Below are 13926 nucleotides of genomic sequence, written 5' to 3' on the forward strand. Positions count from 1 at the left end.
TAATCATTGTAGCCTTTTTCAAACCAAGTTGTGAACTTTGTGCTGTGCACACTGACTAGTTCTACTCAAAGGTTGCGATGGAAAGCATTGTTGATCAAGCATGTTTCATATCTAGCTAGCACTTGCATTACGTGGCTTGGCAATCAATCTGACATGCTGTGGCGATTTTGGTGGAGTAGATTCTAGCGCCATTTATCTCCACAAAGTTAAAATAATGTTTCCAAGTTGCAAAGCTGCTGTTGTCTCGAGATCTCGTCAGCCTTTGGAGACACTAAAACTCTCCGCTCCGTGTCTCTTCTCTTCACTGTTTATGTGACAATGTGTGTGCGCTGGCTTCAGTGTGTGTGTATTTTTTAAGACCCGCCCAAGGCCGTCTCTGATTGGCTTAGCCTGAAGGTTTAAGCTAGGTCAACCAATCATTGCTCCTCTACTGCGCATCAAGTTAGTGTGCTAGACCAGGCATGCCTTTCACTCTACTGTGAGATTTACCACAGACACATGCAGGGGAAGTTTATGACAGGGCAGGGAGGGGAGGGGAGTGGAGGGGAGGCTCCGCTGACCGCTGCCGTTCTCACAGTCTGCTCTCCGCTGCGGAGATTGGACCACTGAAAGTAACTAGCCACTTTACACCACAGTAACTAGAACGGCGTTATTGAAATGGGAAAGGTAACGAGTTACGTTATTAGTTACCAAGAAAAGTAGTTTCGTTACGTAACGACGTTACAAGTAACGGCGTTCTTCCCAACACTGCAGACAAGTACTTGGTACCAAAATATCCCCAATGCCCAACTTTATATTCAACATTAATACATTTGTGGGTCTTAAAATCAATGCATTTGGAGTTATAAAGGAAGAACCATGTTTTTGGACGGACATCTTGGATTTTGGGGGCCGCCATCTTTGATTTTCAAGTGGCCCGGTTTCTTAAATCGAAGAGTGGCCTCCAAAGATGATGTGTACCAATTTTCACGCTTGTATCACCAAGTGAACGATTCTCCCAAAATACTGCTGTTAGCCGCTGTACTAAAACTGCATTCAGGGTCTGGAGAGGGCACTTTCTACAGAGGGATAAAAGGGCACATCTGTGGTGTTGGGCCAGTGGAAAAGGGGCTATATCCCCTTTTCCACTGGCCCAACACCACACCACTCCACACCACACGGCCCACTTGTGCCAGGTTTTCCACTACAAGGACCTGGGTAGAGTGGTGTGAAAGTGGTACTAAACGTGGTACTAAAAAGTATCCAATCTAGAGTAGGTCTGAGCTAGTCTCTTTGGCTGCAGCTGCAGCTATAACCATTTCATCACAACATAAAGTCTTTCTTCCTGTTACCACTCTACATTTATAGTTTGTTTGTTTGTATTTTGCCATGACAACAAAGGAAGCTCTGTCACTCTGTCAGTTGGACAGTCTATTCTACACACCGGATGTTGGGCTGCTAGTTGCTGCTAGCTTAACACACACACTGACAGGGGCGTCACAAGGGGGGGGGGGGGGGAGTGGGACTGAGTTACCAGGGCCCAAGGTGGAGGGGCCTTCATTATTTTATACTTTATAGCTATTGAAAAATAGCAGATATACAAGCGGCACCGAGTGCCGCGCTGCGAGCTTGTAGATCTGCTATTTTTTTAAAGTCTTGAAAATGTGTGAAAATCTTTGAATATATGTATTTTTTAAGCAAACATTTGGAACTAAATATTTTTTCTTAAAAAAAAAAAACCTTAGAAGGATTTGAAATATTCAAAGATTTTCAAGATTTAAAAAAAATAGCAGATCTACAAGCTCAGTGCCGTGCTGTGAGCTTGTATATCTGCTATTTTTCAATAGTTAATGCACAAAATAATGCATAATAATGCGTTCCCAGTCTAAATGGGTTAACCCCCCCCCCCCCCTTTAATATACATTCACAGTGCACACTGATATATATTAAGGCCATCATCGAAATCACAACTTGTATTGCGATTCACTTCCACGCATGCGCAGGTGCGATTGCACGTCCGAGCCACACCGCTTTGTTATTGTTTTCTGTGCATCCCAACGGGGGAAGAACTAAGAGACGACATACACAGACCGCAGAGGAGTTGCCGCTGAGAGAGAGAGAGAGAGAGAGAGAGAGAGAGAGAGAGAGAGAGAGAGAGAGGCCACATTACTTTCCATTTCACCATGGCCACTGCTGAAGTCAGAAATGATGATAATCAGGCACGTTCACACATAGACATCAAAAGGGGCTTGAGCCCCTGCCCTTTTATCCATCTGTAAAAAGTACCCTCTGTAGAACATGCATGCAGTTTTTACTATGGCGAAAGAAATGCAAATGCCCCTCTTTCCATGCCATATCCGAAGGTAGAGAATTGCCTTGAGAAATGTGCATCTTATGTTGAAAGAATTGACCTCACTGTCCAGAAATCCACACCACATCTCCAGTAGTGTCTTTTTTTATGCTTAGTTTATTGTGTTATGAAGTACCGAAAATAGCCGACCTCCAAGCTCACAACGGGTCGCGTTGGGACGGGTTGTGAGCTTGGAGGTTGGCTATTTTCTTAGCCGCAAGGCCCTTTTTAGAAATGTCAGCAGCTGCCTCTCTAACATCCTCTGCACGTCCCTGGTGATAATAATACACAAAGGGAAGAATTGGAAATACCCTCTCACTTCCTTTAAGTCATAAGTGTAGCAACATTTTGTCTTCCCAGTGACGTGTTGTTGACGCGTCATCTATTATGCTCCACGCAAGCACCGTATCCTAGCTCAGGGGTTCCCAAACTTTTGTCTCAGGGCACCCCATGAATATTAGTTTTAATCCAAGGCACCCCTACATTATAATTTTCACTCCCAGCACCTTATATTTATAGCATATCGTCGTTGTCGGGTGGAAATCTTGTATGTCCAAAACCGTTCGTTTTGTATTTATCATCTATAAAATGTAAAAAACCCGTGAAAACAGCAGATCTACAAGCACATCGCGAGGCGTTGTGCGCTTGTAGATCGGCTGTTTTCACCAGTTTGTTCGACAGCCTTGTATGATGAAGCAGGGCCTTGCTTTACCAAAAGACGTACACATTTTAAACTTGGATATACGAGGTTTCTGCCCGACAGTGACGATATTTTAGTGATTATGTTGCGAGGAAAACGTTGAGATAACAGCCATTTTGGTTAGAACTGACTGAAAATAACTTTGTACTTCACGTTTAAAATGATACTAAATATTTTTTCAAGTGTCCAAATAAATTCCAAATATTATCAAATGATCTCGCGGCACCCCTGGACTGCCGTCACGGCACCCCAGGGTGCCCCATCACCCCTGGACTGCCGTCACGGCACCCCAGGGTGCCCCGTCACCCCTGGACTGCCGTCACGGCACCCCAGGGTGCCCCGTCACCCCTGGACTGCCGTCACAGCACCCCAGGGTGCCCCGTCACCCACTTTGAAAGCCCCTGTCCTAGCTTACGCAACACGTAAAAAAAAAAAGATCACACTGCAGACAATTCCAGGCTCTTTTTAGAGCAAAACTCCCACATCAATGGAAACGCGCTCGGGAAATAACTAATAATGAACTAATAATGAATAGCATTAACACACTAGGGGGTCCTCAGAGTTACAACAGAAATAACTAATAATGAACTAATAATGAATAGCATTAACACACTAGGGGGTCCTCAGAGTTACAACAGGGGGAAATAACTAATAATGAACTAATAATGAATAGCATTAACACACTAGGGGGTCCTCAGAGTTACAACAGGGGGAAATAACTAATAATTAACTAATAATGAATAGCATTAACACACTAGGGGGTCCTCAGAGTTACAACAGGGGGAAATAACTAATAATGAACTAATAATGAATAGCATTAACACACTAGGGGGTCCTCAGAGTTACAACAGGGGGAAATAACTAATAATGAACTAATAATGAATAGCATTAACACACTAGGGGGTCCTCAGAGTTACAACAGGGGGAAATAACTAATAATGAACTAATAATGAATAGCATTAACACACTAGGGGGTCCTCAGAGTTACAACAGGGGGAAATAACTAATAATGAACTAATAATGAATAGCATTAACACACTAGGGGGTCCTCAGAGTTACAACAGGGGGAAATAACTAATAATGAACTAATAATGAATAGCATTAACACACTAGGGGGTCCTCAGAGTTACAACAGGGGGAAATAACTAATAATGAACTAATAATGAATAGCATTAACACACTAGGGGGTCCTCAGAGTTACAACAGGGGGAAATAACTAATAATGAACTAATAATGAATAGCATTAACACACTAGGGGGTCCTCAGAGTTACAACAGGGGGAAATAACTAATAATGAACTAATAATGAATAGCATTAACACACTAGGGGTCCTCAGAGTTACAACAGGGGGAAATAACTAATAATGAACTAATAATGAATAGCATTAACACACTAGGGGGTCCTCAGAGTTACAACAGAAATAACTAATAATGAACTAATAATGAATAGCATTAACACACTAGGGGTCCTCAGAGTTACAACAGGGGGAAATAACTAATAATGAACTAATAATGAATAGCATTAACACACTAGGGGGTCCTCAGAGTTACAACAGGGGGAAATAACTAATAATGAACTAATAATGAATAGCATTAACACACTAGGGGGTCCTCAGAGTTACAACAGGGGGAAATAACTAATAATGAACTAATAATGAATAGCATTAACACACTAGGGGGTCCTCAGAGTTACAACAGGGGGAAATAACTAATAATGAACTAATAATGAATAGCATTAACACACTAGGGGTCCTCAGAGTTACAACAGGGGGAAATAACTAATAATGAACTAATAATGAATAGCATTAACACACTAGGGGGTCCTCAGAGTTACAACAGGGGGAAATAACTAATAATGAACTAATAATGAATAGCATTAACACACTAGGGGGTCCTCAGAGTTACAACAGGGGGAAATAACTAATAATGAACTAATAATGAATAGCATTAACACACTAGGGGGTCCTCAGAGTTACAACAGGGGGAAATAACTAATAATGAACTAATAATGAATAGCATTAACACACTAGGGGGTCCTCAGAGTTACAACAGGGGGAAATAACTAATAATGAACTAATAATGAATAGCATTAACACACTAGGGGGTCCTCAGAGTTACAACAGGGGGAAATAACTAATAATGAACTAATAATGAATAGCATTAACACACTAGGGGGTCCTCAGAGTTACAACAGGGGGAAATAACTAATAATGAACTAATAATGAATAGCATTAACACACTAGGGGGTCCTCAGAGTTACAACAGGGGGAAATAACTAATAATGAACTAATAATGAATAGCATTAACACACTAGGGGTCCTCAGAGTTACAACAGGGGGAAATAACTAATAATGAACTAATAATGAATAGCATTAACACACTAGGGGGTCCTCAGAGTTACAACAGGGGGAAATAACTAATAATGAACTAATAATGAATAGCATTAACACACTAGGGGTCCTCAGAGTTACAACAGGGGGAAATAACTAATAATGAACTAATAATGAATAGCATTAACACACTAGGGGGTCCTCAGAGTTACAACAGGGGGGGGGGGGCACCAAATCCTTGTGTGATATAAGATCATTGTTTTAAATGAACAACTTCAACCCTCACATCCCGCAGCGCCAGGCATTGAGAGCTTGTAGATCGGTTATTTTCGGCAAATAGGTTTGGTGTAGAGGTAAAAAAGAGCAGACCAAGTACAGAGTCAAAGGTCAAGTTTACTTAGTATCGCGACAATTTAATGAGTTAAATGTCTGAAAAAACAAATGAACACAAATCCAACATAGACTGATGACAGTGCTGTCAAACAAGTCTAGGAATCTACCTGTGAAATCGATGAAAATCTGCATCACAATTAATACAAAATGTAGTGGGGGTCCCTGCTGTATCTCCCTCTCAGCTAAGGGGTCCTTAGACTGAAAACGTTGAAGACCCCTGCATTAGACCCCTTTCAGTGGTAGAGAACGCTGAGTTTAAAGGAGTAGTTCATCCCCAAAATGACTTTTTTTTTTCTCCTATTGATTATTCATGCCATGAGTTGCCAACAATATTTTCTTTGTCTTAGGAATCCGACAAAAAATGAAAAAATAGTATTGAACTCAACTCTCCATGGCGTAAATAATCAATAGAAAATAAAGTCGTTTTGGGGGTGAACTACTCCTTTCACCATTTGATCAGCGTTCTGGAACCATGCAACTATAAGAAGCACATGCATATGAGGCTCATATGTTGTCAAGAACAGTAATAATGGCACTAACCATAATAATTAACAGCATCACTTGATATAAATTGACTCTATTATTATTATTATATCTTTTTAAAGTTTTAAAAATCTGGTTGCCATAGCAAAAAGAAAAAAAGTGCCTCTTGAGGTATAGTACTCAAGTAAATATACTTAGTTACCATCCACCACAGGTCATATGACACATTGTACAATTGTACAAATTAATTTATATATAATACAAAAAAAAACAATTAATACAAAATTATGTCCTTAAAAATCCAGGCTTTGTCTGGTGTATTTAAAATAAAGTGTGTTTCAGTGGATGAACTCACCAGTGAAAGAACAGCTCAGACTGTGCAGGAGTCAGTGGTTTCTGCTGACTGAGTAAAAGCGCTGCATGCATGCAATGTTTCACCACACAGCACATGATTCACCCTTAAAGAGGAATTAACTCTGACTGTCTTACTGACACTGTCGTCACCGCGGACGTGAGCAGCACTCAGGGAGTTTACACACAAAATAACCAGTAAGACTCCCTAATCGGGAGATAAGCCACCGTCAGGTCGCATGCACAAACTTTAGAAGGCAATGGTAGCCAATCAGGAGGGAATATGGGAAATGGGACAGATCCATGTTGATGACATGACTTTAGAGATACTGTGTACCGCTTTGCGTGATTTCAGGGCAAAATCTGTTGGAGCAGAGTCCACAAATGTGTTTTGCAAAGATCAGCCTGATGGTGGCACTAGATGAGACAGATGCATGTTGATGACATGATGGTAGAGATGCTGTGTACCGGTTTGCGTAATTTTAGGGCAAAATCTGTAGGAGTAGCGGGAGTAGTGTCCAAAAATATGTTTTGCAAGAATCGGGCCCATGGTGGCGCTAGATGAGGGTCATGTGAGAAGCCAAGGAGTGTGTGTGCAAAGTTTGGCATGGATCGGGGCAACGGTGGTGGAGATAAGAGTAGGGGGAAAGTGTGACGTGACGGACAGACAGCCGGTGGAGGTTTTGATAGTAACTGTGACCTGACTGTCGCAACAAATGTACCCCAATTGCAGTGGTGGACTCTTACTTGAGTATAAAAGTATCAATACTGCTATGTAGAACTACTCTGTTACAAGTAAAAGTCCAGAATTCAAAATGTACTTGAGTAAAAGTACAAAAGTATTGGCATCAAAATGTACTTAAAGTACCAAAGGTAAAAGTACAAAATGTTTGAAAATAGCAGATCTACAAGCTCACAACACGATGCGACGCGTTTTTCAAATAGCCAAGGTATAGAATAGAATATATGTAGTTTATGTATGTTTTATAATATTATAATTTATATCTGCAAAGAAACTAGTAACTAAAGTTTTCAAATAATTGTAGTGGAGTAAAAGTACAATATTTGGATCCAAGATGTAGTGGAGTAGAGATAAAATTATTGGAAATTGGAAATGCTGAAGTACTGTAAAGTACAAATACCTCAGAATTGTACTTAAGTACAGTACTTAAGTAAATGCACTTGGTTTCTTAACTGCCCAATTGATTCCGGTTCGGGGATAAATGCATTTGGGTCTCCATTCGGGATCAATGGGGGTACATTTACTATAATCAAATTATTGACTTAGGAATGTGGCAAAAACTATTGAACTCAAGTCTCCATGGCGTGAGCAGATCTACAAGCACACAACGCCGTTGTGTGCTTGTAGATCTATCAAAGCGATAGAAAAAGTCATTTTGGGGGTGAACTACTCCTTTAACCCCACTGCGTCCTTATATCGTGCGGAAGACTTTCGCCGTTTGGTTCTGTGTATACACTCTCAGAGTTACAAGACAAGTAAGACAAGTAGGTCGGGAGTGGCTTATTGTCGGTATCAGCCGGTAACACGCGGGAGTCTGTCCCCGTTACAATGCGCTAGACCCCTGGGAGATGGACTGCTGAGGTGGAGCGCCACACCTACCATCAGCTCCCAGTACTTGCCGCACGACTTGCCAAACTGTGCTACTCATACGCTGAGTTGGCGGTGCCCGGAATCAAACCCATGACCTTGCGGTACAAAGGCAAGAGCTCTACCGACTGAGCTACCCGGGCACAGAGTTACAGATCTGTAAAAGTCCATTTGGTTCTGTGGATCCACTCTCAGAGTTACAGATCTGTAAAAGTCCATTTGGTTCTGTGGATACACTCTCAGAGTTACAGACCCGTAAGGGTCCATTTTGTTCCATTAGTACACTCTCAGAGTTACAGACCCATAAGGGTCCATTTGGTTCCATTAGTACACTCTCAGGGGCCTTTTCCGCCAGCAAAGAACCGGTTCTGGTTCTCTCGCCCGCCTATGGGATGAACCAGAGGTGAGCTTTTCCACCAAGAACCGGAGTTGGTTCTGAACCGTAAAAGTTGGTTCGGAACTGGAACCACAAAATCCTTGGTTTTTGTGGTTCCAGAGCAAAATCCTTGGCTCCGGATCAATCTGGTGGAAACGCAAGCCGGTTCGCAAGAACGAACCAAGGTTCCCAAGAAAGTTGAACCGGCACTGGTTCTGGAACCGGTTCTTTGCCGGTTGAAAAGCCCCCTCAGAGTTACAGACCCGTAAGGGTCCATTTAGAACCCTGAGGGTCCCAGGAACACACTCTGAGAACCCCTGGTTTTAACCCCTGCAGGGTGGCGACCACGGTTTTCCCGGTGACCCTGAGTGCAACGGTGGGGGTGCGGGAGTGTGGGGAACACGCCACTGACTATTGCTGATGATGGAGAGGTTATAGGCCTATAGCTTTAGGCCTATGTATTGAGAATGAGAGGCACTCTTGCCGATTTCGTAAGAGACTCGTCGCCAATTGCAAGATATTTAAGTTATATTTGGGACCATGATGATAACCTTTTCTTCCCACTACTAGACTAATAAGGATTTATATTGTCTGTGTTATTGTTTACAACCACAATTATTCACGTGTGGCAAGATCGCGGTTCCAGTTTTACTAGTAGGCTAGCTAGTGTAGGCTTAGAAGCCTTTTCAGAGGTTAATTTAATGTTTTCCATTTAATGATTTACTTTATCCTCATCTAATCTTGCGCTAATGCACGCAACTGTTTTCGCCAGGTTTTAAGGGCTAGTAGGCTTTTCAGAAGTGAATTTAATGTTTTCCATTTAATGATTTCCTTTATCCTCATCTTGCACTGATTTTGCCAGGTTTTAAGGTCTTATTTTAGTTGTTTCTCATAAGCTTGCGACCCTCCTTAACCATCGGCCCCCACCGTTGCGCTCAGGTTCACCGCGGTCGCTGCAGGGGGATGAAATATGTCTTCTTCTTTCGTGTATGTCGCAAACGGACAACAATCACAGAGCTGTGACTCAGCTGTGTTGCAACAAAAGAGTGTCACTAGTTGTACAATTACATTTTGTCCAATCTGTACAACAGAGCAGTGGTTCTCAGCCTTTTCAGGCTGTGACCCCCCGAAATAAATAATCTTATTTGAACTTTTGAAATAGGATTACATGAACAATTCTTGTCCATGTAACCACAGCCACTGTCAATGTTCTAACAATTTACTGACAGCGGTGTCGCACCAAATTCTGGGCCCTGGGTACAAGGATTCACTGCGGGCCCCCCATGAGCTTTAACTATTTTGTGCTTTAACTATTGAAAAATAGCAGCTATACAAGCTCACAGCTTGTAGATCTGCTATTTTTGAAAAATCGTGAAAATCATTTATTATTACCCTTATTATTATTTTTTGAAAAACCTATGTTTCTATGTCAGTGGTGCTCAAACATTTTCATGTCAAGGACCCCCAAAATGATATGTTCCAGGAACCCCCTATAAGCAAAATTTGAGTTACAAATGTTCGCTTAAAAAATACACATATTCAAAGATTTGCACACTTTTCAAAAATAGCAGATCCACAAGCTCACAGTGAGCTAAAGTATAAAATCATTAAGGCCCCCCCCCCCCCCCCCCCCCCCCGTTTACTGGGAGTCCACCGTCTTGCCGATGACATGATGCTTGAAGCTTTCAAACGGGGGTCCCGTGGCCAAACACGTGTGGATCCTTGACGTAAATCCTTGAATGTTTGAGAACTGCTGGCATGTTTCATGTAACATATAGTAGGGACACTGAATGTCCATATATCCGCTCACATCTTGTGCAAGCATTATGAAAGTGTGTCAGAGGGTGGGCCTCTTCGCGATGTGCAATTTGGGGAGGTGTGTGTGTGTGTGTGTGTGCGTGTGTGTGTGTGTGTGTGTGTGTGTGTGTGTGTGTGTGTGTGTGTGTGTGTGTGCGTGCGTGCGTGCGTGCGTGCGTGCGTGCGTGCGTGCGTGCGTGTGTGCGCGTGTGCGTGTGTGACTATACCTATAACAGGGGTGTCCAAACCTTTTTCAGAGGGCCACATTAGAAAATATGAAAACACCCAAGGGCCGACTATACCTCCTGACAACATGTACTTTGGGTCGGACCATAACAAAGTCACATCACATTGATTTCTTTTGTATTTAACTGTCATCATCAATCGTTTAATATCAGTGGTCTTTTGTCAGGTGTCTGCTCTGAACAAAACACACATAGCCTTATTTCACATTACCAAATGTAACCAGACATGCAAGGTAAAAAGAATAAAATAAAAAAATACAATAAAATTGCCTTTCTTTGACCCCTTCAGAATAAGACAACAGGGAACAAGGAATTCTGACAAATTACACTCTGGGAAAATATTCTTGTTTGACGGTGCTGGTGGGCCGTTTATGATACAATGGATGACTAGCGGTAGCTCCGCCCCCACCTTTCCCTCGACGGTAGTTTTGATATGTCCGACACGCTTTGCAGCACCTGTCGTCAGTCATTCATTCACTGTCAGTATGGAGGAAAATGTCAACACGCTGCCCGTCGCTGTTAGCCAAAGTTTTTGGAACAACAGTTCCTTAATATCATCTAGGTCGAGGGAAAAGGGGCTACAGTATGCCTTTGAAGCATATATCCATAATATTAAAATTAAAAAAGAAGGAAACACAACAGTCATAGAAGGAAATGCATACCGTTCTCAAGCCAAAAATGAGAAGCCCCACAATCTCTTTCTCAGATTTGACCAAGAGAGACTTTTGGACCAGTCATGTTCTTGTACTGCTGGGTAAGTTTTATATTTAAGTATCTTATGTCAATAATCTCAATGTGCAATATCTTCCCATCAACTTCCAAATGGATTTGTCCAGGTATAGTGACTATAGTCTAGCCATAAATTATAACTACCAGGAGAGAGTGCTAATATGCGGAGGTTAACCTCCGCATATTAGCACCCTCTCCTGGTAGTTATAATTTATGGCTAACTATAGTCAGTGGTGCTATGTTGATTCATGTTTGGGGGTCGCAATATGTCCCGTGATCGCCACTCAACACATACCATACATGTCTATTGATATGCACATAGACTCATTTCTTAGTTAAAACAGTTGTCGAGGTGTGAACTTGTGGGGGTGCGAGACCCCGGTTCTGAAAAGGGGGTCGTCGGGGGCTCACAGCTGAGCTTCGCCAAGTATGATGTAGAAAGTGTTGGCAGCGAAATCAACTCTAACTACCAAAAGTAAAAGTAGCCAACAAATGAAAATAGCCGACCTACAAGCTCATGTGTCATTCACATATACTTTATGATGGACAATGCATTATCTCAGTCAGACCATGCCCAGGGTTAGACTAGTATACTTATAGTAAATACTGAATGTACTGTATACTCACCTAATAGCAAAGTGGTTCAAACAAACATAGCCCAGCTCTACCCTCCCCTGACCCTTCTTTGTATTGTCCTACTGCATAAAAAAAAATATATATATATCTACTGCATAGTAGGCCTACTGTGTTCTATCCATCTGTCATTCAATGTTATGAGATACTTCAATGGTTTCCTATTGAAATAAGCTTAGTCTTTTCTAGGATCTCCTTTCAGTAGACCTTGTACCAGTGAACTGTACCGTCATGAAACTGTACCCTTTCCTATGCAAACTTCTTCAGTCTTCAATCAATCAAACCTATCCTGTTTCAGGCTTATTGCTATTAACACCAATCCACAAAGGAATCAAAAAGGCTTATCCTTCTATATCAATGAATAGTGGTCATCTTAGCACAAATAATGTCAACCCTACAAAATGTTATTGTCCAAGGAATAGGCATACTGATGTATCAATGTTGACAAAAATATGTTTCAACCCAAGATACTGTAAGTCATTGTGGTAATGATGCTGTTTTTCTTCTTTCTTTTATCAGGGCACCAGGCTATTGTTCTCATGTTGTGGGCCTGATGTTTACTCTAGACTATGGCCGGGCAACAAAAGAGAACATCCCCATCCCTTTTCATGGAAATGAAGAACCCATCTCATGCACAAGCTTACCTCAACAGTGGCACAAACCCAGGGGTAAAAAAATCTTAAATGAACCAGTGATTAATCTGGTGGTAGCGAAAGCCTTAGTCAACCGGAAGCGGAAACCGATTATGTCCAGTTACACCCACAACAAGTAAGTTTTTGCTTTCTGTGTACGGTGTAATAAATTACCTGCCATCCATCAGTATTGTAATGTTCTTAGGAATGTACTCTATGTGCTTTTTTTTAGGAAAGTGCTGGGATCTGAAACCTTCAATCTATTGAGAGAGATGACTGACTCCCCAATAAGTTACATCTCAACAGAAACACATCATCATGTAGATGTTGGAGGCACAAAGTATCCTCTGGGATGTGGTCTAAGCCACCAGGTAAGTTAGACACGAGAATAAGATGAGAACAAATTAAAAAACATTCCCCACTGGTTTATTAACATGTTTCAAAAAACATAATGCAAGACTCAAAACATGAAGGGACTAATGTGTGTGGCTGTGTAGATGTTTTCTTGTCTGCATTCTGAAATCCATATTTATTTTCGCTCTACATTTTATTCACATGCTTAATGTAGTAATCAAAGTACAATACACCAAATTTGTTCTTCATCTGTTCCAATTTTACTGCATCAAAGTATATCCTCTCTAGGTGATGGTCTTCAGCACATTTAAGAAATAAAATCACACCATGACATACCAGTGAGCCCAAGCCATCTGATAGTAATATTCGTGACTCTTAGCTTATAGCAGCGGTCTGCCTGATTGAAAAAGGTATAGGGACACAGTGGATACACTGGAATAGCAGTGAACTTCTTTAACCCCTGCCTTAATTTTTAAGAATGTGAGGCTGGAAGTTTGACAACATACTCACAACATACCAGATTTGATTTATGTTACCCATCCTAGTATTGGGAATTCTTTGTGACACAATTTTGAACCTCTTTATTTTACCAATGGCCCGCTCTACATGCACCCGGTGCTTTGCGATACGTTTTGTTTTGAGCACATCTCCAGCTGGCATTTGCCTCTTAGATCTTGAAAAGGGTGGGATATTTAAGTGCAGTCCTAATGCGGTCAGTTCTTCCTCGATTAGAAACCCCTTATCAGTCATTATGCCATCCCCTCTTTGCAAATAACCAGCCTCAATCAAATTCTTGAGGAGTGGGATGATACCACACTGTCTGAATATCTCCTTGTCGGACAAACTGCCGGTAAAAAGTGAGGATGAAAAAATCACAGCACCACGGGGATCACAAGCAACAAGAGATTTGGCTGTGTTGGTGTTTTTGTAATTTGAGTAAGTTTTGCTCTGAATCGCCAATGAGGT

The sequence above is a fragment of the Nannobrachium achirus genome (genome assembly GCF_963921795.1).
Source record: "Nannobrachium achirus genome assembly, chromosome: 5".
NCBI classification, from domain to species: domain Eukaryota; kingdom Metazoa; phylum Chordata; class Actinopteri; order Myctophiformes; family Myctophidae; genus Nannobrachium; species Nannobrachium achirus.